Source organism: Uranotaenia lowii, chromosome 3, assembly GCF_029784155.1.
Source record: "Uranotaenia lowii strain MFRU-FL chromosome 3, ASM2978415v1, whole genome shotgun sequence".
Lineage (NCBI taxonomy): Eukaryota > Metazoa > Arthropoda > Insecta > Diptera > Culicidae > Uranotaenia > Uranotaenia lowii.
The window spans coordinates 331,812,838-331,837,434 of NC_073693.1; positions in this window are offsets into that span (position 1 = coordinate 331,812,838).

A 24,597-nucleotide genomic window follows, 5' to 3' on the forward strand; every position below is an offset into this window, starting at 1 on the left:
TAGAATAAGTTGATACGCATGTGATTGCGTAATGGCGCAATGAACAACGAGACATCCGGTCAGCTGGTTTTGATCTTTATAAGGCAATGGCAAAGTGTATGGGCTGATATGAAGACCCGATCAGGAGAGCATGCCTAAATTATTGCTCAAACCATCTAATAATAGCGTTGACCACGAAATAAGATTCCCGAAGATTATGTAAGCGTAACCTGATACAGATCTTCGATCATCGGAGTCGTTAGCAAAATCTGCATCAGCATATCCGATGAGTGGTTCCAATTTCGCGTTTCTGCGGAATACCAACGCCGTATCGGTCGTACCTCGAAGGTACCGCAGAATACGCTTCAGGCCTTGCCAGTGCCTATCCGCTGGGCTGGCCTGATACTTGCTCAGTGCGCTAACCGCAGCACAGATATCTGGTCTCGAAGATGTCGCCAGATATTGTAGACAACCGATCGGAACGGTTGTTCGGTGATAACCTTACCATCGTTCAGCTTCGTCCAGCGATCGTTTGTGTCAAGCGGTGTGCTTACGGGTTTACAATCGGCCATACCGAATCGTTGCAAAACCTTCTCGACGTATCCTGATTGCGAAATCTCGATGACGCTATTCGCGAAGTCTCGCTTGATGGTCATCCCCAAGAAAGTCTTGACTTCCAGGAGATGCTTCATCTGTTATAGCCTTTCAAGCTCGGTCTTGATCCAGATAACCTCTGAAACGTCTTTTCCGGCAATCAGGATGTCCTCCACGTACAGGATGAGGGTGAGTCCTCGCTTACAGGATTGGTAAACGCAGCAGTCGCTCTTCAATGGATAGAAACCAAGTTTTCTTATCTCGTCTTCGAATCCATGCACGACCAGCTTGCTTCAAGCCGTACAGGCTTTTCTGTAATCGAACGACCTTCGATTTGCCGACGTCATCGTTTGGCAACTGCATGAAGATAACCTCTTCTAAATTTCCATTCGGGAATGCAGTTTTGACGTCCATTTGATGAACGACCATGTCGTATTCGTTCGCCAACGCCAAGACGCCAACGCTCTCCATCTTGGCTACAGGTGCATAGGTTTCCTGTGACCCAGGGGCAAGCTAATCGCTTCCCAAGTCTTGTTCTCCTTCAGGGCTGTGATCTATTCGTCGATGCCGACCTTCCAGAAATCCCGGTCCTCCCGGCGCTTCAGCTCCGTGATGTTCTGAGGTAGCTCCTCATCAACATCAGCAGCTACGTTAGCCACGTAGCGTTGTGTAGTCCTTCTTGTTCGCTGACTTCGTCTCAGGGCCGGTTCATGGGTGACGGAATCTTGGTCATGATCATCATCGTCCGGGAATTCCGCACTGCTCTCGTAGTCGCTCTCGCCGTGATCGTCAACAACCACACTGTTAACCACAGTGTGATCGAGTTCAGCAGGCACATCGGCAAACCGCTCAGATGTGTTTTCTGTTGTTGGCACATCGGCTGACAAGACCTCTCGTTGGTGATCTGTTTGTGAGGAACGCAGCGCACAAAACAGCTTCGCCCCACATCGTTTTCGACAATCCGCTACCATGGATCATCGCTCTGGCCTTCTCCATCAGTGAACGATTCGCTCGCTCACTGACGCCGTTCTGCTCCGGAATATACGGCACCGTGAATATCATCTGAACTCCTTTCTCAGAACAATGTCTTTGAAACTCGTTACTAACGTATTCACGCCCGTTGTCGCATCGCAGCTTGCAAACCTCCGGAAGAAGTGTGCAGTTGCCATAGCCTCGAACCGCTTGAAGCGCTCGAACACCTCGCTTTTGTACTTGAGCAAGTAGACGGTCATGAAGTGGGTGTAGTCGTCAATGAACGTGACGAAATAACGGAATCCGTCAAACGTCGGCACCTCCATATACCCACACACGTCCAAGTTCACAAGCTCTAATGGTCTACCCGACCTAGGCAGCTCGACAGTTTGAAAACTGTTGGCTGCTTGTCTACCTGCCATACAGCTTTCGCAGACAGCTTGTTTCTCCACCTTGGCTGGAATATGGCAGATACTTTCTACCATATTGTCACGGACCATTCGCTACAACGCTCCAACGCCAAGATGTCCGATCCACATATGCCATTGTTTAACTGCCGGCTGACTTCCAAGCAAAGCTTTCCGCCTGATTTTAGGGCTCCAAAACAAATTCAAGCAGTATACATCGTTCAGGAGTTTCCCTTGGACAAAAATCTCCCCTGAATACTCAAACTGGACTTGTTTTCCGAGAAAAGTAACCCTTTTCCCGTTCTCGATGCCGTCGAGCTCTGGAATCACAAGTACATTGTACAGTATAATTGGAATAATGGACTTTCCAATTACACTGCTCAGATGCATTGTTCCAGTTTGCTTGGCTCTCAAACACTCGCCAGTCTTAGCTGTGTTGATGACGAATGGCTCTGCCAGAGTCTTGACATCAACCAACAGGCTCGGATCTCTCACCATGTGTTGAGAGACACCAGCATCGATGACAAATCGAACTTCACCCAGAAACCCCAGAAAAACAACCTCTTTTATCCATCAACACCTTTTCTCGATTTCTTCGAGCATTGGATGGGTTTGACAGCATGGGCGGTTTAAGTCGCTGGCGACTAACCGTAGCCCACACAATTTCTGCCAACAATCAATCAACTGCTTCCAGCTGTGCTCGAGCATGCTAGCAGCAATGCACAACCAGAGCACGAGAGTAACCCTCTCGGTTAACAGCTCCAGCCAACTTCTCCAGGGCTCGCGGTGGACCTTCGGACCTTCACGCTGCCCTGTTGCGGATCCAGAGACTCCTCCCGGCCGTCGGACGTGAGCTCACGCATGCTAACCGCAGCGTTGCTCGTGACGGCATCAAAAGTAAGCCTCTCGATCCGCGAACCTTCCCGGGCTCGACCGCTGGCGGCACCTCCTGGCTGGCCTGGGACATCTCGCTGCCTGGTGGTTCTCTGGCTGGTCCCTCTGGAATGGGTCGTCTCGGCGCAGGCTGGTTCTTCTGGCTGGTGGCCCTCTTCTTGGTGATCCTCTGGCTGCTGGCTGCTCCACTTGCTAACCGCAAGTTAAATACTTGAGAGTACCCCTCTCGAACTAACTCGTTATTTCCGTATCCAGATGTATCTGGGTCCATAACCTGTTGAAAACGCAGGTTTCAGTGGTGGAATAGAGTAATCTTTATTCAGTTTCGTCAGTGCGGTCTTTAGAATACAACTATATTAATTAGCGATAGCTAATTGTTACTTTCCACTTCTTATATTCCCTAACCGGGAAAGTACTCATTTCTCAATGAGTACTTTGATATTGTTACTTAGAATATCTGGCAACACTGTTGTGTCACCACAAACCCAATTCGAGTATTCCCGCCAAACCGTGTGATGATGTAAACATTTGTCCCGCGTTTATCATCATCACCTGTCATCAGCAATCATTGATCTATTGTTCTCGATTGCGAATTGAACAACAAGCAAGAGGAACCATAAAGCCTAGTCTACACTAGGCAACATGAACTGCGATATTTGTTATGAGACGAACTTTGTTGTCTGTTGTTGTTGTTGTTGTTGGAAACCTGAGACGGTCTCAGTGTCTCCCGAAGAAAATCGGAGACGCTGAGACCGTCTCGAGACGAACCGTCTCGAAACGAACCCTCTGCTAGTGTGGATTAGGCTTAACAAACAAAGTTTTGGTTCTGCTTCAATCCGCGATGCCAGGTAAATGTTTGACGTTTTGTAATTTGAAAAAAAGGTAAACAAAAGGGTGTACATTTTCGATGAATTTAAAACTCATTTTACTACGGCTTTTTACTTCAGAGATCTCTTAAAAAGTAAGTAGAATCAACTTTTAGGTCTTATTCTAGTGTATTAAATATTTTTTGAAAAAATACAAAGCGATAAATTGAGTTTCAAAAACTAGTGTTTTTCTTGCGATTAAAAACACACCTAAGTATTTTAAAAGTTTTTGAATGAAAAAGTGATATTTTCACAAAAACATTCATTCAAAAAAATTGTTGGAGATATTTGTAAGCGTAATTTACGAGAGTTCTGTTTTGTGAAGCATTCTAACAAGGAAAAAACCTGGTAAAAAAAACTGGAATTTTATCCTGTTTTCTGTTAACCAAAGTAACAAATTTAATGGTTTTTCTGAAGTCAATGGGGTGTTTGAGTTGTTTTTTGTGCTGGAAAAAGAATTAAAATGATTTAGATTTTTCATAGATTTTTATAAGAGTGGTATTTCATTTATGAAAAGTGCACTTCTGGAATGTCTGCTCTTTTGTGAGAGCTGTTTGCACATTTTTCGAAATTTTTTGTAAAAAAATCGATTTTTATCTGTCGGCGTGTCTTGCAAGTACCTTTTTATGACAAAATTTTGTCCAATAATTATTAAAAAAATAACATAAGGAGCTAATTCCCTTTTAATTATATGCCTGTTCCTAGAAGCTTTCGAAATTCTCTAAACTCTTGTATGGAGCACTTTGTATTGCTACTGTTTGATTAATATCTCGGATAGAATACAGTTTCTAGTTTCCCATTATCACCCTATTCCCCTGTCATTTTCATCCCATCCTCATCTCGTTCTCATCCCTTTCCCATCGAAGACGAAGGATCATGGATAAACACAGGTCAATGCAGAGCGTTTTTTGGTAATCGGTAGAGGCAGAAAGATTGTGACAATAAACCTTCGTTTGCTAACCGACTCAGATGGCGCACTGGGTATGATATCGAACTGGCAAGCCGAAATGAGAATGATGCAGTGAGTTCAATTCTTGCAATTTTTTTAAATGAATTATCCATGTCAGTCTTTGCTTTTCCAATCATATCTTCTCTGGCACAGTACACTTTTCAGCCCATTTTCGCCAAAGAGATTTGCCAAATAGGCATTGGATTTTTGCAACCTCTTCTATGGGCGTATAATGTCAGAGTCTTAAGTCCTTCTACAAGATTAACACGATTAGAGTCATCAGGATTAGCATACCGTTTTACGACACCATCATCGATAAACGTTCGAAAACATATTTATTCAAATCATCGACGACATTTCCACTTCCGCAGCAGCAGCAAACGGCTTTAAAATCAATCTGATCGAACAACCTGTTAGCGTCGATTCGAGGCGCGAGCTTGATGCGTTCCGGATGACATAAAAATACAATCAAGCGCATGACCTGTATATCTTGTCCGGGCATGGTCGTTCAAAGTCAGTTGAATAAGGGGAAACTTCTTTCTTTCTGCTGCTTAAGAACAAGTAGCACAGCCTTTTTTTGTTCGAAAGAAATGTAGAGACAGTGAGACGCGATTGAAAATCAGTCTACCTTCGATCGAGGGAGCATCGATCTCTGCTCAACATATCTCGATCACCCGATCTAGCCGAACGCGTTCTGTCTTTGTGCTGTATCACCTCTAGCTAGCTAATCGATTAATGCTGCAGAACACGCTCGCTCTGCTGCCGGCTTAATTAAACGGTACCTAACGGGTTCCCTCCCGGGATTTTCATCGATTTGATCAGCGAGGCCTGAATCCGGCCTTAACTACAACTCACTCGCGAGACAAGCTTTTTATTGATTCTTTACGGTTTGCAGCATTCTTTGGTGGGTTGTCTCGGTTTCTTGATCTCGGATCGGGACCATCCCGAACCAAAGTTGATGGTGAGCTTCGGAAACTGTTGACCAGTTGAATCTAAATAAAATCATTTCTTTCAAAATTTTTTGAGATAACAAGTTAAGATTGCTTGTCGGTTTTTATCCGATCCCAGCTCCGACACAAGAGTTGGCTCGATTCTGAAAACTTTCGATAAGATTTTTGTTTAATTCTGACTGGGTGGAAAATGTTACCATGAAAAAAACAGTAGGCTATATTCTCCCAAACGCTATAATGCTTCCTTTTTGTATTAATCTGATAAACAAGTGGAAATTTGATAAAAGCATTTCTTCATAACGAAAACAAAAATTCTCATTAATAAACCTTATCATAAAGTGTGGGTTTTTAATCAAGAAGAAAAAAATCCTATTCCGCAATTCAAGTGAAGCTTTTGAAAGAACGAAGGAAGGAAGAAAAAAATGTGCCATCAATCCTAGTACTCAGCGCGAAGAGGTAACGCAAAAACGTACACTTAATTCGGGGATCAAAATTAAGCCAACAACCGAAAAGCACGAGGATGAAGCCTGCCTGAGTCTGCATAAAAGCGTGCTAGAAAAGTGAGTAATTTTGAAGGATTAACATAAATCAACCCGAGAAACGAGACACGACTATCTACCAACTCTGGTCAAAAACGAAGAGTAACTTGCTTTCGCTTGATTTTCGGTTCAGATTTTGGGGTGACAAACGAATTCAATACTAGAGTGTGTGCCAAAGTATTGATTTATTCGTTCTTTTCTTTCTCGTCTGCTGGAAAACTCTTTATCAATACAATTTATTGACCTTGATTAATTTTTCGTCGAAAAGTGTCGGATCTAAATTCAAACATTCAATTGACTAGACTATGCTTATAAAAGTGTAAGGTAATAAAAACGACCAAAGGCTTAGCTCCGATAAACATTTCAGAAAATGTCAAAATTGCCATAATTATCGAAATTATCAAAATTGTCAAAATTGTCAAAATTGTCAAAATTGTCAAAATTGTCAAAATTGTCAAAATTGTCAAAATTGTCAAAATTGTCAAAATTGTCAAAATTGTCAAAATTGTCAAAATTGTCAAAATTGTCAAAATTGTCAAAATTGTCAAAATTGTCAAAATTGTCAAAATTGTCAAAATTGTCAAAATTGTCAAAATTGTCAAAATTGTCAAAATTGTCAAAATTGTCAAAATTGTCAAAATTGTCAAAATTGTCAAAATTGTCAAAATTGTCAAAATTGTCAAAATTGTCAAAATTGTCAAAATTGTCAAAATTGTCAAAATTGTCAAAATTGTCAAAATTGTCAAAATTGTCAAAATTGTCAAAATTGTCAAAATTGTCAAAATTGTCAAAATTGTCAAAATTGTCAAAATTGTCAAAATTGTCAAAATTGTCAAAATTGTCAAAATTGTCAAAATTGTCAAAATTGTCAAAATTGTCAAAATTGTCAAAATTGACAAAATTGACAAAATTGACAAAATTGACAAAATTGTCAAAATTGTCAAAATTGTCAAAATTGTCAAAATTGTCAAAATTGTCAAAATTGTCAAAATTGTCAAAATTGTCAAAATTGTCAAAATTGTCAAAATTGCCAAAATTGTCAAAATTGTCAAAATTGTCAAAATTGTCAAAATTGTCAAAATTGTCAAAATTGTCAAAATTGTCAAAATTGTCAAAATTGTCAAAATTGTCAAAATTGTCAAAACTGTCAAAATTGTCAAAATCGTCAAAATCGTCAAAATTGTCAAAATTGTCAAAATTGTCAAAATTGTCAAAATTGTCAAAATTGTCAAAATTGTCAAAATTGTCAAAATTGTCAAAATTGTCAAAATTGTCAAAATTGTCAAAATTGTCAAAATTGTCAAAATTGTCAAAATTGTCAAAATTGTCAAAATTGTCAAAATTGTCAAAATTGTCAAAATTGTCAAAATTGTCAAAATTGTCAAAATTGTCAAAATTGTCAAAATTGTCAAAATTGTCAAAATTGTCAAAATTGTCAAAATTGTCAAAATTGTCAAAATTGTCAAAATTGTCAAAATTGTCAAAATTGTCAAAATTGTCAAAATTGTCAAAATTGTCAAAATTGTCAAAATTGTCAAAATTGTCAAAATTGTCAAAATTGTCAAAATTGTCAAAATTGTCAAAATTGTCAAAATTGTCAAAATTGTCAAAATTGTCAAAATTGTCAAAATTGTCAAAATTGTCAAAATTGTCAAAATTGTCAAAATTGTCAAAATTGTCAAAATTGTCAAAATTGTCAAAATTGTCAAAATTGTCAAAATTGTCAAAATTGTCAAAATTGTCAAAATTGTCAAAATTGTCAAAATTGTCAAGATTGTCAAAATTGTCAAAATTGTCAAAATTGTCAAAATTGTCAAAATTGTCAAAATTGTCAAAATTGTCAAAATTGTCAAAATTGTCAAAATTGTCAAAATTGTCAAAATTGTCAAAATTGTCAAAATTGTCAAAATTGTCAAAATTGTCAAAATTGTCAAAATTGTCAAAATTGTCAAAATTGTCAAAATTGTCAAAATTGTCCAAATTGTCAAAATTGTCAAAATTGTCAAAATTGTCAAAATTGTCAAAATTGTCAAAATTGTCAAAATTGTCAAAATTGTCAAAATTGTCAAAATTGTCAAAATTGTCAAAATTGTCAAAATTGTCAAAATTGTCAAAATTGTCAAAATTGTCAAAATTGTCAAAATTGTCAAAATTGTCAAAATTGTCAAAATTGTCAAAATTGTCAAAATTGCCAAAATTGTAAAAGTTGTCAAAAGTGTCAAAATTTTTAAAAAATTTTAAATTAAGAAAAATTGTCAAAATTACCAACATTGTCAAAATTGTCAAAATTGTCAAAATTGTCAAAATTGTCAAAATTGTCAAAATTGTCAAAATTGTCAAAATTTTTAAAATTTTTAAAATTACGAAAAATTGTCAAAATTGTCAAAATTGTCAAAATTGTCAAAATTGTCAAAATTGTCAAAATTGTCAAAATTGTCAAAATTGTCAAAATTGTCAAAATTGTCAAAATTGTCAAAATTGTCAAAATTGTCAAAATTGTCAAAATTGTCAAAATTGTCAAAATTGTCAAAATTGTCAAAATTGTCAAAATTGTCAAAATTGTCAAAATTGTCAAAATTGTCAAAATTGTCAAAATTGTCAAAATTGTCAAAATTGTCAAAATTGTCAAAATTGTCAAAATTGTCAAAATTGTCAAAATTGTCAAAATTGTCAAAATTGTCAAAATTGTCAAAATTGTCAAAATTGTCAAAATTGTCAAAATTGTCAAAATTGTCAAAATTGTCAAAATTGTCAAAATTGTCAAAATTGACAAAATTGTCAAAATTGTCAAAATTGTCAAAATTGTCAAAATTGTCAAAATTGTCAAAATTTTAAAAAAATTTAAAATTAAGAAAAATTGTCAAAATTGTCAAAATTGTCAAAATTGTCAAAATTGTCAAAATTGTCAAAATTGTCAAAATTGTCAAAATTGTCAAAATTGTCAAAATTGTCAAAATTGTCAAAATTGTCAAAATTGTCAGAATTGTCAAAATTGTCAAAATTGTCAAAATTGCCAAAATTGTCAAAATTGTCAAAATTGTCAAAATTGTCAAAATTGTCAAAATTGTCAAAATTGTCAAAATTGTCAAAATTGTCAAAATTGTCAAAATTGTCAAAATTGTCAAAATTGTCAAAATTGTCAAAATTGTCAAAATTGTCAAAATTGTCAAAATTGTCAAAACTGTCAAAATTGTCAAAATTGTCAAAATTGTCAAAATTGTCAAAATTGTCAAAATTGTCAAAATTGTCAAAATTGTCAAAATTGTCAAAATTGTCAAAATTGTCAAAATTGTCAAAATTGTCAAAATTGTCAAAATTGTCAAAATTGTCAAAATTGTCAAAATTGTCAAAATTGTCAAAATTGTCAAAATTGTCAAAATTGTCAAAATTGTCAAAATTGTCAAAATTGTCAAAATTGTCAAAATTGTCAAAATTGTCAAAATTGTCAAAATTGTCGAAAATTGTCAAAATTGTCAAAATTGTCAAAATTGTCAAAATTGTCAAAATTGTCAAAATTGTCAAAATTGTCAAAATTGTCAAAATTGTCAAAATTGTCAAAATTGTCAAAATTGTCAAAATTGTCAAAATTGTCAAAATTGTCAAAATTGTCAAAATTGTCAAAATTGTCAAAACTGTCAAAATTGTCAAAATTGTCAAAATTGTCAAAATTGTCAAAATTATCAAATTGTAAAAATTGTCAAAATTGTCAAAATTTTCAAAATTGTCAAAATTGTCAAAATTGTCAAAATTGTCAAAATTGTCAAAATTGTCAAAATTGTCAAAATTGTCAAAATTGTCAAAATTGTCAAAATTGTCAAAATTGTCAAAATTGCCAAAATTGTCAAAATTGTCAAAATTGTCTAAATTGTCTAAATTGTCTAAATTGTCTAAATTGTCAAAATTGTCAAAATTGTCAAAATTGTCAAAATTGTCAAAATTGTCAAAATTGTCAAAATTGTCAAAATTGTCAAAATTGTCAAAATTGTCAAAATTGTCAAAATTGTCAAAATTGTCAAAATTGTCAAAATTGTCAAAATTGTCAAAATTGTCAAAATTGTCAAAATTGTCAAAATTGTCAAAATTGTCAAAATTGTCAAAATTGTCAAAATTGCCAAAATTGTCAAAATTGTCAAAATTGTCTAAATTGTCTAAATTGTCTAAATTGTCTAAATTGTCAAAATTGTCAAAATTGTCAAAATTGTCAAAATTGTCAAAATTGTCAAAATTGTCAAAATTGTCAAAATTGTCAAAATTGTCAAAATTGTCAAAATTGTCAAAATTGTCAAAATTGTCAAAATTGTCAAAATTGTCAAAATTGTCAAAATTGTCAAAATTGTCAAAATTGTCAAAATTGTCAAAATTGTCAAAATTGTCAAAATTGTCAAAATTGCCAAAATTGTCAAAATTGTCTAAATTGTCTAAATTGTCTAAATTGTCAAAATTGTCAAAATTGTCAAAATTGTCAAAATTGTCAAAATTGTCAAAATTGTCAAAATTGTCAAAATTGTCAAAATTGTCAAAATTGTCAAAATTGTCAAAATTGTCAAAATTGTCAAAACTGTCAAAATTGTCAAAATTGTCAAAATTGTCAAAATTGTCAAAATTGTCAAAATTGTCAAAATTGTCAAAATTGTCAAAATTGTCAAAATTGTCAAAGTTGTCAAATTGTCAAAATTGTCAAAATTGTCAAAATTGTCACAATTGCCAAAATTGCCAAAATTGTCAAAATTGTCAAAATTGTCGAAATTGTCGAAATTGTCAAAATTGACCAAAATAGTCGAAACAGTCAAAATTGTCAAAATTGTCAAAATTGTCAAAATTGTCAAAATTGTCAAAATTGTCAAAATTGTCAAAATTGTCAAAATTGTCAAAATTGTCAAAATTGTCAAAATTGTCAAAATTGTCAAAATTGTCAAAATTGTCAGAATTGTCAAAATTGTCAAAATTGCCAAAATTGTCAAAATTGTCAAAATTGTCAAAATTGTCAAAATTGTCAAAATTGTCAAAATTGTCAAAATTGTCAAAATTGTCAAAATTGTCAAAATTGTCAAAATTGTCAAAATTGTCAAAATTGTCAAAATTGTCAAAATTGTCAAAATTGTCAAAATTGTCAAAATTGTCAAAATTGTCAAAATTGTCAAAATTGTCAAAATTGTCAAAATTGTCAAAATTGTCAAAATTGTCAAAACTGTCAAAATTGTCAAAATTTTCAAAATTGTCAAAATTGTCAAAATTGTCAAAATTGTCAAAATTGTCAAAATTGTCAAAATTGTCAAAATTGTCAAAATTGTCAAAATTGTCAAAATTGTCAAAATTGTCAAAATTGTCAAAATTGTCAAAATTGTCAAAATTGTCAAAATTGTCAAAATTGTCAAAATTGTCAAAATTGTCAAAATTGTCAAAATTGTCAAAATTGTCAAAATTGTCAAAATTGTCAAAATTGTCAAAATTGTCAAAATTGTCAAAATTGTCAAAATTGTCGAAAATTGTCAAAATTGTCAAAATTGTCAAAATTGTCAAAATTGTCAAAATTGTCAAAATTGTCAAAATTGTCAAAATTGTCAAAATTGTCAAAATTGTCAAAATTGTCAAAATTGTCAAAATTGTCAAAACTGTAAAAATTGTCAAAATTGTCAAAATTGTCAAAATTATCAAATTGTAAAAATTGTCAAAATTGTCAAAATTTTCAAAATTGTCAAAATTGTCAAAATTGTCAAAATTGTCAAAATTGTCAAAATTGTCAAAATTGTCAAAATTGTCAAAATTGTCAAAATTGTCAAAATTGCCAAAATTGTCAAAATTGTCAAAATTGTCTAAATTGTCTAAATTGTCTAAATTGTCTAAATTGTCAAAATTGTCAAAATTGTCAAAATTGTCAAAATTGTCAAAATTGTCAAAATTGTCAAAATTGTCAAAATTGTCAAAATTGTCAAAATTGTCAAAATTGTCAAAATTGTCAAAATTGTCAAAATTGTCAAAATTGTCAAAATTGTCAAAATTGTCAAAATTGCCAAAATTGTCAAAATTGTCAAAATTGTCTAAATTGTCTAAATTGTCTAAATTGTCTAAATTGTCAAAATTGTCAAAATTGTCAAAATTGTCAAAATTGTCAAAATTGTCAAAATTGTCAAAATTGTCAAAATTGTCAAAATTGTCAAAATTGTCAAAATTGTCAAAATTGTCAAAATTGTCAAAATTGTCAAAATTGTCAAAATTGTCAAAATTGTCAAAATTGTCAAAATTGTCAAAATTGTCAAAATTGTCAAAATTGTCAAAATTGTCAAAATTGTCAAAATTGTCAAAATTGTCAAAATTGTCAAAATTGTCAAAATTGTCAAAATTGTCAAAATTGTCAAAATTGTCAAAATTGTCAAAATTGTCAAAATTGTAAAAGTTGTCAAAATTGTCAAAATTGTCAAAGGTGTCAAAATTTTTAAAAAATTTTAAATTAAGAAAAATTGTCAAAATTACCAACATTGTCAAAATTGTCAAAATTGTCAAAATTGTCAAAATTGTCAAAATTGTCAAAATTGTCAAAATTGTCAAAATTTTAAAAAAATTTAAAATTAAGAAAAATTGTCAAAATTGTCAAAATTGTCAAAATTGTCAAAATTGTCAAAATTGTCAAAATTGTCAAAATTGTCAAAATTGTCAAAATTGTCAAAATTGTCAAAATTGTCAAAATTGTCAAAATTGTCAAAATTGTCAAAATTGTCAAAATTGTCAAAATTGTCAAAATTGTCAAAATTGTCAAAATTGTCAAAATTGTCAAAATTGTCAAAATTGTCAAAACTGTCAAAATTGTCAAAATTGTCAAAATTGTCAAAATTGTCAAAATTGTCAAAATTGTCAAAATTGTCAAAATTGTCAAAATTGTCAAAGTTGTCAAATTGTCAAAATTGTCAAAATTGTCAAAATTGTCACAATTGCCAAAATTGCCAAAATTGTCAAAATTGTCAAAATTGTCGAAATTGTCGAAATTGTCAAAATTGACCAAAATAGTCGAAACAGTCAAAATTGTCAAAATTGTCAAAATTGTCAAAATTGTCAAAATTGTCAAAATTGTCAAAATTGTCAAAATTGTCAAAATTGTCAAAATTGTCAAAATTGTCAAAATTGTCAGAATTGTCAAAATTGTCAAAATTGTCAAAATTGCCAAAATTGTCAAAATTGTCAAAATTGTCAAAATTGTCAAAATTGTCAAAATTGTCAAAATTGTCAAAATTGTCAAAATTGTCAAAATTGTCAAAATTGTCAAAATTGTCAAAATTGTCAAAATTGTCAAAATTGTCAAAATTGTCAAAACTGTCAAAATTGTCAAAATTGTCAAAATTGTCAAAATTGTCAAAATTGTCAAAATTGTCAAAATTGTCAAAATTGTCAAAATTGTCAAAATTGTCAAAATTGTCAAAATTGTCAAAATTGTCAAAATTGTCAAAATTGTCAAAATTGTCAAAATTGTCAAAATTGTCAAAATTGTCAAAATTGTCAAAATTGTCAAAATTGTCAAAATTGTCAAAATTGTCAAAATTGTCAAAATTGTCAAAATTGTCAAAATTGTCAAAATTGTCAAAATTGTCAAAATTGTCAAAATTGTCAAAATTGTCAAAATTGTCAAAATTGTCAAAATTGTCAAAATTGTCAAAATTGTCAAAATTGTCAAAATTGTCAAAATTGTCAAAATTGTCAAAATTGTCAAAATTGTCAAAATTGTCAAAATTGTCAAAATTGTCAAAATTGTCAAAATTGTCAAAATTGTCAAAATTGTCAAAATTGTCAAAATTGTCAAAATTGTCAAAATTGTCAAAATTGTCAAAATTGTCAAAATTGTCAAAATTGTCAAAATTGTCAAAATTGTCAAAATTGTCAAAATTGTCAAAATTGTCAAAATTGTCAAAACTGTCAAAATTGTCAAAATTGTCAAAATTGTCAAAATTGTCAAAATTATCAAATTGTAAGAATTGTCAAAATTGTCAAAATTGTCAAAATTGTCAAAATTGTCAAAATTGTCAAAATTGTCAAAATTGTCAAAATTGTCAAAATTGTCAAAATTGTCAAAATTGTCAAAATTGTCAAAATTGTCAAAATTGTCAAAATTGTCAAAATTGCCAAAATTGTCAAAATTGTCAAAATTGTCTAAATTGTCTTAATTGTCTAAATTGTCTAAATTGTCAAAATTGTCAAAATTGTCAAAATTGTCGAAAATTGTCAAAATTGTCAAAATTGTCAAAATTGTCAAAATTGTCAAAATTGTCAAAATTGTCAAAATTGTCAAAATTGTCAAAATTGTCAAAATTGCCAAAATTGTCAAAATTGTCAAAATTGTCTAAATTGTCTAAATTGTCTAAATTGTCTAAATTGTCTAAATTGTCAAAATTGTCAAAATTGTCAAAATTGTCAAAATTGTCAAAATTGTCAAAATTGTCAAAATTGTCAAAATTGTCAAAATTGTCAAAATTGTCAAAATTGTCAAAATTGTCAAAATTGTCAAAATTGTCAAAATTGTCAAAATTGTCAAAATTGTCAAAATTGTCAAAATTGTCAAAATTGTCAAAATTGTCAAAATTGTCAAAATTGTCAAAATTGTCAAAATTGTCAAAATTGTCGAAATTGACAAAATTGTCAAAATTGAATAATTTATTCAAAATTCAATTCAAGGCTTTATTATTGAATTTTGTGAAAATGTTAGAATTAGCAAAGTTGATAGCCGTCTCAAACCTGAAGCAGTCGAATTGAAAAAAATGACCTGAAAATAATTTTGATGATAATAATTCATTGTCGAATTTTTTTTTAACGATATTATGTCACCATTTCCTCAATATTGGCCATCTCACAGCGGATGACGCGTCCAACTCAAATTTATTGCACAGAATTTCACTCCAAACCGTAAGAAGGCTGAAAATAGCTGCTCTGATGACATTTCTCCAAATCGGTCATTAAATCTGAATACGGAACCAGAACCGAGAAATCAAAGTGACATAAATTGCCCCGGGGCAATGGGGACAAATCTCGGAAACGGTTTATCGGTCGTTGATTTTCTGTTGTTTATGTTTTCATTTGAATTTTTCTTTTCACGGATGCAGCGAAAAAAGCAAAAAGTTCTTTTCAAAAGGATGAAAATGTGACAATCCTCGGACAGACTTGGCGGCAGCAAAAAACCCGTTATCGGACAGAATGATGAAAATTTACGGTCATCTGCCGACAATTTTGACTGACCGAAACGATTCGAGAAGTTTTCGGGTGGATATGAGCATCAAAGCGAATGTTGGTTTTCTGAGACCAACTTAAAAAATTGAACATAGTTCACAGCTCCCTTTTGTCGAAAAGATTATTTCAAAATAAATTCTATTACGTAGTTTGAACTTTTAACATATCTATGTAGCTTGTTTTTGGAACTAAGTTTCCTACCTTTAGGAGCTTTTAAGGTTGGAAAATAATTAAACACTATTTCAGTAGTTCAAAGCCTACATTCAGGCGCTTGAACGATGAGAATTATTTGAACGAATTTTTATTTCTTTTTTTAGCTAATAAAATGTAGTTCAGTGAGAACGACAAATTTAACTCCGACATTTCCACTGAACTGTGCTCTGGATAACACGTGTGGCCTACATTTGTTGCAGACTGATGCTGACTAATGAAGCTTTTTGCAGCATACTCGACCTACAGCGCAAGAACAATCCTTAAGTTACTCTGGAAACCATTTTCTAGTGTCGCTCATCGAGAAAGAACATTCCAAATAATTGTTCGCATAGCTGATAAACAATGACAGTATTTCACTGAAACTGCTTTCAATTAGACTTTCATTAACATCTCGTTATCATTGGATTGTTGATTACAATGAGAAGCAGCTGATAGCTACCCTGTTGTTTTGGCTTTTGAACTAATTCCATGTATTATGCATATTATGTACCTATCTCTAATCAAAATATTTTCAGTGGAAAGGAAAAACATACTTTTTGTTTGATAAAACATCAGTAAACATGAAATTTGTGTTTTCAGCTTTGTGTAAAAAAAAATATGCTGATTTGCAACACAAGATTCTCCAAATCCAATGTTCAATGTCAAACACAATACCAGAGCCATCCCGGTCAATGGGATAGGAATCCGCGAGAGGCATGAAGATAATTTATTCCCGGATTGCAACAGATACTTTTTTCGAAACGTGACTTCCATCCCAGGGTCAGCTCCATTCAGGTTCACATCTTCTCTATGCAAAACAAATGATGAGAAAATGCATTCTGCCACTGATGATGACAGCAACTGGGAAAGGCCCAAAACAAAGCAAAAAAAAACCATTGAAAAGAAACCAAACAAAGAGGAAACAAATGAAGAGTCAGCCATCAGTTCATTGCACATCTGGCAGGGACATCCCTCGAGGAGTGGGGCGCACGGTTATTTGCCGGAGGATTCCACGCCGCCCGGAGGATTCGTGACCATCCGGACCGGATGCCTAAACCTCCTGTTGCAAGTTGCAGAAATGACTCTCTTGTTTCCCTCCTTTGCGAATTGTCATTCCGGCTGTTACTTACAAACAATAATGTTTGCAACTGGCAGGGACATTTTTATTTAAGGTGCAGCGTACAAAAGCACAACGTTATCATGAACAGTATTGGAAATTACAGAAGTTTATGGCACGAGTTATATCAGCATCGAAAAACTTATACAATTAAGAAAAATTTGACATTTGACCTAATTCTTGAAATTTTTTGTCTGGTTATAAACTTCTCTGAAAAATTTATAAAACACTAACGAAAGCGAAAGAGTTCTACCACCGGAGGTTTTCAATTCCAATGTTTAAGATATCCCTCTTTCTGAAAGGGGGTTAGGGGCCTGTAATACAAAAAAAACATGTTTGAGTAACTCGAGAACTGATCATGCAAATGAAACCAAATTTGGCATGCTAGTTTATTTGGTTACGAAGAATATTTCTATAATGGTTTAGTACTCATCACTTCTTCCTATAAGGAAATAGGAAGTGTGAAAGGCGGCTCCCATGTACTCTATTTTTGAACTCATCGAGATCTTATCGAGCAAATGGAGACAAATTTGGCATGGTAGGCTATTTGGATACGAGGGATGTTTCTGTGATTTTTTGGTAAGCTTCCCGCTTTAAAGTGAGAAGAGAGAAAGTGGTAAGGGGACACTTTACCATCCGTATGGCGTTCTCAAACTCGAGATCCAATAGAGAAAAAGGAACAAAATTTCACATTGGAGAGTGTTTGTGTACGAGATATGTTTCTATTATCATTTGAGACTTTTCCCTCCTTCCAATGCATGGGGAAATGGAAATGGGGGAGGGGTACTTTCATAAAATTTTTTTGCATATCTCGAGAATTGATCTAGCCAATGAAATCAAATTTAGTAATGTAGAGTTTTGGGCCCGAGAAATGTTTCTATGATCATTCGGTACCCCTCCCTTCTTCCAGTGGAAAGAAAGAAAGTACGAAATGAGCTCCCATACATTTTTCTTCACATAATTTTGAATATTTTTGTTTGCATTTTTGTACTACTTCATGACTACCCAATTTCACATGATAGGTACTAAGACGATTGTAGATCCGATATCTTCTGGTGGCATCGTTCAGTATTATATTCATAAACGAGCAATGGGAGCTACTAAACAGTCGTTGCCATTCCTATCAAAGCTGTATTAACCAATTTAAGCGACTATTTGTCCAAGGAGGTCGGAGAGGAGGTCTAACTAGGATCACACAATTATCGAAAACTTCTCTCATTATTGAGCAGAGTGTACTAACAGCCTTATCTACATCAGCACATCTTTATAGATTCTTCCAGAAAATTTCAGATAGCGCCCAGTTCATTAACTCAAAATCAGCACGCCGCACGACTTTAAATTTTGTTCAAATCAGAAAATGCTAATAACGCATTACAGAATATTAATTTAAAGCAGTGATTGAAATTATCACCCATTTTCTCCTGCGTGGCATTAAAAACCACGTTTCGAGGCCTCGCATAGCAAACCTCCCATCATGAGGAGCATTTATCTTCTTTGAGAGACTCTATTCGTTTGGTGCTGCTAGCGGACTTTCTCTACATTCGGTTGCTACACGATGCATGAAGAGGGCGAGCAGCGATGCCACATGTATCAATTTTCTGGTAGTTATACCGATTTTTGAAAAAAAAAATTACTACCAAGAGTCGGTATATATATAAAATACCAATTTTTTAACATAACATACCAGTTTTTGGAAAAAATGTCAGACAGACAAATCATTTACAAAATATAATCAAAACTTTCGTTTTTTTTTTTTATTTTGAAGAAACCATACAGCTAGCATGCATCAGCGTAGGGGATAGCATAAGGTTACCAGAATTTTTTTCAGCACGTATCCGGACCGGAGAAATCCGGGCAATTAAATATAAAAACTTGACAAAATCCGGGCATTTGATATCAAAATTGACGACCAAAAATCCAGGCAATGTCCGGGCAAATTTTGTCTAAAACTAGAAATTACTCAACAAAAATCAAGAAAAAGTTGAAAAAAAATTGTTTTCATCAAAACTTATCTACAGATTTTAAATCATATTTAAGGGCTCCGAATATACCTTTCATGATTATTTTATCAAGTTTTTAAAAAATTGTTTTGGAGGAATAAATAAAAAAAGTTACAATAGAATTTTTTTTAATTTTTGTTTATATTGTCAAATAAAGTTAATAAATTCGGGCAAAATCCAGGCTTTTTTCAAAGAATTTCTGGCAACCGGGCCGGGCCAGACTGTTCCAAATTTTGTATCAAATATCCGGGCAAAGCCGGATAAAACCGAGCAATCTGTTTTGAGATTGAATCTTGGTCATCAAACAATATGGTAGCAGTTTTAGGCTTTAATAGTCAATGAAGTCATTTGTTTAACCTTCCTTTACGGTTAAAAAAAAAGGACACTCAGCCGGTTAGGGTCATATAGACTAATTCTATTTTGGCTGTATCATCAAAACATCAGAACCGATTTTTAACAAATTATTGTCTACATGTTCACTATCTACATATGTATGTATGAAGAAAAAAATTATTATAATTTTGTAGGTGTCTGAAAATTTGCAACCGGTTGGTTAAATATAAATCGATTTAGCTCTGAAAAAATTCATGTTCCTTGTCCAGTCTAACAACAAGATAGCACCACAGTAGGCTACATTTTACTGCGAGCTGCTGTCAATTAACAGAGGAAGAAAGAAAAGAGAAAATGGAAGGCGAAAATTAAGCCTGCTTCCGGAAAATTCACTCTCTTGTATAAATATCAGGCGTTCGTGTGTGAAGTCATAGTCCTCGTTTAGTATTCGTGAAATTCCAAGAAATTCGCCCGGAAACGCCGGTTGGCTTCCTCCCGGCTCGGTCCGCAGATCCTTGTGGTCTCGCGCCTAATAGGATCATCATCTTCGTCCTCGGGTTCTGTGTATCCCCAATTATCAAGGCGGACATCCCTTCTCGGCCTGCCCGGATACGGGGCACTCTCGTGAGCAGGCCGATTAAATGCCGAAGTATTCGGAAAATTTAAAATTATTTTTTTGATAATATTATGAGAAATCAAATACGACTCTTTCATTAGTTCAAGAATTCGAAATCTGCTCATTGAGGCCATTTAATGTTGAAATACGGGTCAGCGAATTTCTAAAATCTCTCGTTGTATGTTGTTCACGGTTCTCAATGTGATAAAAAATTCAACAAAAAATAATGGAATTAGCCAAAGCTTTAGCCGACATAGTGAAATTTCAGTATTTCTACCGGGATGGTCACGATTTTTCCTCAAAAACGCCATCTTTATTTTGACAATTTTATCTTTCGGCTCAATTTGTTACGAATAGAAAAAGCAGCGGTAGACCTGCCAAGGCAAGGTATTTAAGCTAAGAGTATGGAACCTCAGGGCCGGCTGGTTACTGGGTAACCAAGGACTTCACGGATAAAATATACAAAACTGAAAATTTCATGTTTCTATGATTTTTTTTTATTAATGTTTTTATGTGGCGTGTTTTCTGTGTGTATAAAACAATGTTCTGTGAAATTTGTGGCGTGAATTTGGCTTACTAACCGTGATGTGCTAATACTGTTGCTGTTGCGTCGCGACGTGATTGCTCCGGAAATCCAGTTCCGGAAGCAGGAGGGCCGTCGATGTAATGGCGTATCGACGGGGTGAGGAAACCGCGGCGCCAGCGAACATTGCTGGACTCGGCACAGCCGGACTTCCGAAGTAAACTTTAGTGCTGGCGCGTTAATATAAGCTCTCAATTCATCTGAATCAATCTCAATCAAAAGTTTTTCAATACGATTTTAACAAAATGGGTTATCTTTGATGCTAAACACCCATCTCAAGGACTTTTTGGCTCTAAGTTCGTTTTTTGATGACCATAATATACAAAACTAAAATTTTCAAGAAGCATCTTATAGCAGACATTTGAACAATTTCAAAATGGTAGTGTTCATGGAAATGGTTTAGGTAAGGCTATGATCATTTAGTATCCGGGCACTTTGTTTTGGTGATAGCTACGTTAATAGAGCTCGGATATGCAAAACTTTAGTAGCGTTGTGTTGGTTATGAAAATGACTATCTTGCCTATTCTTGATAGATTTTAAGTTAACGTGTGTTTGAAATATTTACAATGCAAAAAGGCATGTTAAAAATAATTTTGCACAAATTTGCTCCTTTTACGCCTCGAAAATTCTTCATTGTTGACTTGAAAGCTCATGAACTGTTGATTTTTCTGATTTTTTTTCGGACCAAATGGTTAAGAAGTATAAACAGCCCCTCTAGGATCCACACGAAGTTCAAACCAACCATCGGAGTACAACCCTTGATCTTAAATATGGTAAAAAGTCTATGGTTATTGGGGATAACTGAATGCAGACTCCCTAATGAATGCAAAAAATCCATTTCCGGCAGGCAAAAAGTGTTGCCTGACTAGTAGACACCAAGTAAATAACTAATAATGATCAGTCCCAAAGATCGCAATCTGTGCATCCGGTTTTTACGCAATGTGAGTCACAATATGTGACAACTGTGTTCTTATGGACAAAGTAATTTATTTTAAAATTGAATTTAAGAGGTCAAATTCTTCGAGATGCCTACTCTTGAAAAGGTTCCAACCAGATTCCAATTACTTTTTCCAGGTGAGTTTATGAAAAATATCATGATTTTGCAAAGGTTTTGCTTCTGTGTTAAACAAAATAAACCAATACATGACTGAAAATAGTGTGCAAAGATAAAAAAGAGATTTCATGAAAAAGTAAGAGTATTTCTTGAAATCATTGATAAATATTTTTTTTTATATTTTTACATTAAATGTCTTATTAACACCTACATTTCCCCTATAGAAAGTTTTTCGATCAAATAAATAGTTTTTAAATACACATGTTTGAAACTGCCCGGATTCTAAATGATCATAGCCATAGTTTTGATTTTATAACCAAAAAAATTATCCAAGTCTAGATGACCCTAACCGACTTATTTCCTTTTTTTGCTGGTAGCCCTTTTGAAAATATAAAAATAAATAACTTCCTTCAAAGATTTTAAACTATTTTGAAAAGTTATTTCAATAACAAAAGCTGATAAAAATTGAAAACGGATTCAGGACACACAAATTAGTAAAATTCATTGCACCTCGGAAAAATGTAAATGTTGTGGCCTTGTGTAATTTATCGAAAGCTTTTCAAATGTGGTGTTCAGAATTGAGAACGACAAAAACCCCAAAATAAAATTGAGACTGAAACTGGCCTTGAAGAATAATTCATTGCAGCATAACATTTTTAATGACATAAACGATTTTATTAAAATCAAAATTTCTAGTAATAAGGAATATACATCAATAACTAAGCCCAAAGTTAAAATATCCCAAAACTTGTTTTTACGTTTAAAAACCTATGACTTGAGTTTAAAATTGGGAAAAACTTGGTTTGTTTTTAAAAATCTCAAATGTACGCAAAAATATTATTTTTAAGTTTTGAATATCTATTGGAAACAAACACCCTTCCTGATGAAATCAAACCGTTTAGAAGCAGCAGGATGATTTATGTGACAGTTCAACTTTTTTCCTTAGTAAATTTATTGTTTTGGTGTAGTTTTTGTTGCATTTTGAGGTAAATTTTTGGTATTTAAAATATAGGGACGTTTTCCAAGAATAAGCCAATCTAGGACAAAAGGCTAGAAACTCTATCGAACTGTAAAGTTTGAAGGAAAAAAATTTAAGGGAACAGTTCGAGGGTCTAGAGAATTAAATGATGGCAAAATTTTATCTTTTTTTGTAGTTAAAATTTTATAAGTAATGTTAAAACAATTAGCCCTCCTATTTATGCAGCATCGTGGTCCATCTTTCGATTTTAATTCTTGTTCGGCCTTTACACACGAACTGCCTTAGTTTATCAATTACTAGCATTTGCAAATATTAAGGTGTTTTGTTTCCTTTAAGATCAAGCAAACGCATTGAAACCGTCAAAATGAGACTGATTAATGCATCAAATTCTAAAAAAAAGACGGAATCGATTTTTAAATCAAATTTAAAGTAGTCTAATAAATTTCTGCAACTTTGTTTTACGTTTATAGGAATCCAGTACGGGTTTTAAAAATATGAAACATACCACATTTCTTTTAACAGAAAAAATAATCGAGAAATATTGAAAAAAGTGATCAATCATACTCCGTTTTACGGTATTCGATGAATTAATTTTGAAATAAATAGTTCGTTTCAAACTCTGTTCTTGTTTAGTTACACTTCTGAATAAAAACCCATTCTAAAGAGGAGGTAGAGTTTTTGCATGTCTAGGTTAGAGTTTCAATACAAAAAATTAATTGAATTGCAAATCGAAATTTTTAATAAAAAATTAGTTTGAATTCGTGAATTAGAGCAATTTTAATAAGAACTCCGCCGGAGGCCAGCTAAATTCCGACTTACTTATTAACACTTATTTTTAAACACCTTTTAAGATTAAATAATTTACCGATGCTAGGGTAAAAATTGGGTTTAAACCGTTAAATCCAAAACGGCCCCCCCCCTCAATTCCCGGTACGGGTTTTTTCTTACATTTTGTGTTATTATTTTATAACTTTTTTGTCTGTTACTACTTCAACGTTGAAACTTTGTATTAATGTAAGCTTTCATTACTTATTTCACCATTTCGGTGTCTTAACTTTTTTTTTTGCCTTTTATTCTATTTTTTCAATATCTGTTGTTAGGGAAGCTGTTTTTTGTTTGTTTGTCTTGTTTGTCTAAAATGGAAGCTTTTCTTGAGTTCTTCTTTTCTCTTATTTTTTGTTTATTGATTGATACTTTGGCTTTATTGCGTGTATAACGGAGACTTCTTCTGCCACCCTTTTTTTTTTTTTTAGAGCAGTAACTAATTTTTTCGTTCAATATTTTTGAGAAACTTTTTAATTTTTTTTTTTAATTTTCGTTTTTTTATTTTATTAAAGATTTTATCTTTTTTTATAATTTTCAGTTTTCCATAATCATTTTGTCCTTGTACTTTGTTTTTCGTTCTTCAAGTACTACTTTTTTTACTTTATTCATGGTTTTCTTTCTCTGAACATCAAGAATTTTTGCTCTCTAATCTTGACCTAATGTAGACAGCAATTCTTAGTGTAGTGGGTTGAAGCTTATTAAATTGGCCTTCCCTCCCACGACCAACGGAAAGTGTATCCGAACAACAAATATTTATTTTGTTCTTTAAAAAATATCGTCAATGCCTCAACACTTGCCCGGTTCATTGGCGCACATATTTCGAGAATAATCCTCCAATGAACCGTAAAAGCGTAAACAATTTCCGTTTTGGGCCCTGCCGCATTGTTGCTCCAATTTTGGTTAAATTTAAACACCTGCTCGGACAACGGGTCTTCGGTCTCATAAGGGACCACTGACTGTGTATGAACGTGAGCAGAATTGTTGGTACGTGTACAGTAAATCCGAGACACTGTGAGAAAAAATGATTCAAAATTCGATGTGAAAATTTTAAATTTCTATTCTAATAATATGTATGTAAGGTTTAAGTTTAAGGTTCTTTTTGATTTAAAAATTTTTGAAAATATGGGCGAAAATTGCACCAGTGCATCGGATGTACGCGCAATAGGGTTGACGATTTTACTGCGAATTCATGCAGACGGTCAACGGCGGCGTCTCGGGCCTTTTTGCTCACTCCCTTCGGTGTGTTTATCGGAAAAACGGCGTCCATTCCCATAAAGTCAGGTGCCCGGAATGTCAACCCAGATTATCTTCGTTTAACGGTAAGCACACGGCCGGCCATTCGTTTGACTTCATCCTCGGTCAGCTGGGAGATGTTTGGTACACATATGGTAACTTTGCTTTGCCCGATGACGCACTCGAGTGCTTTCAATTCAATTTATGTAGAAGCCAAACTTTAAATTAAAAACAGATTTAAACATTTTTTTTATAAGTTAAGAAGCTTAGTTCACTGAATATACCTTCAGCCTGAAAATTCGGAAACATGA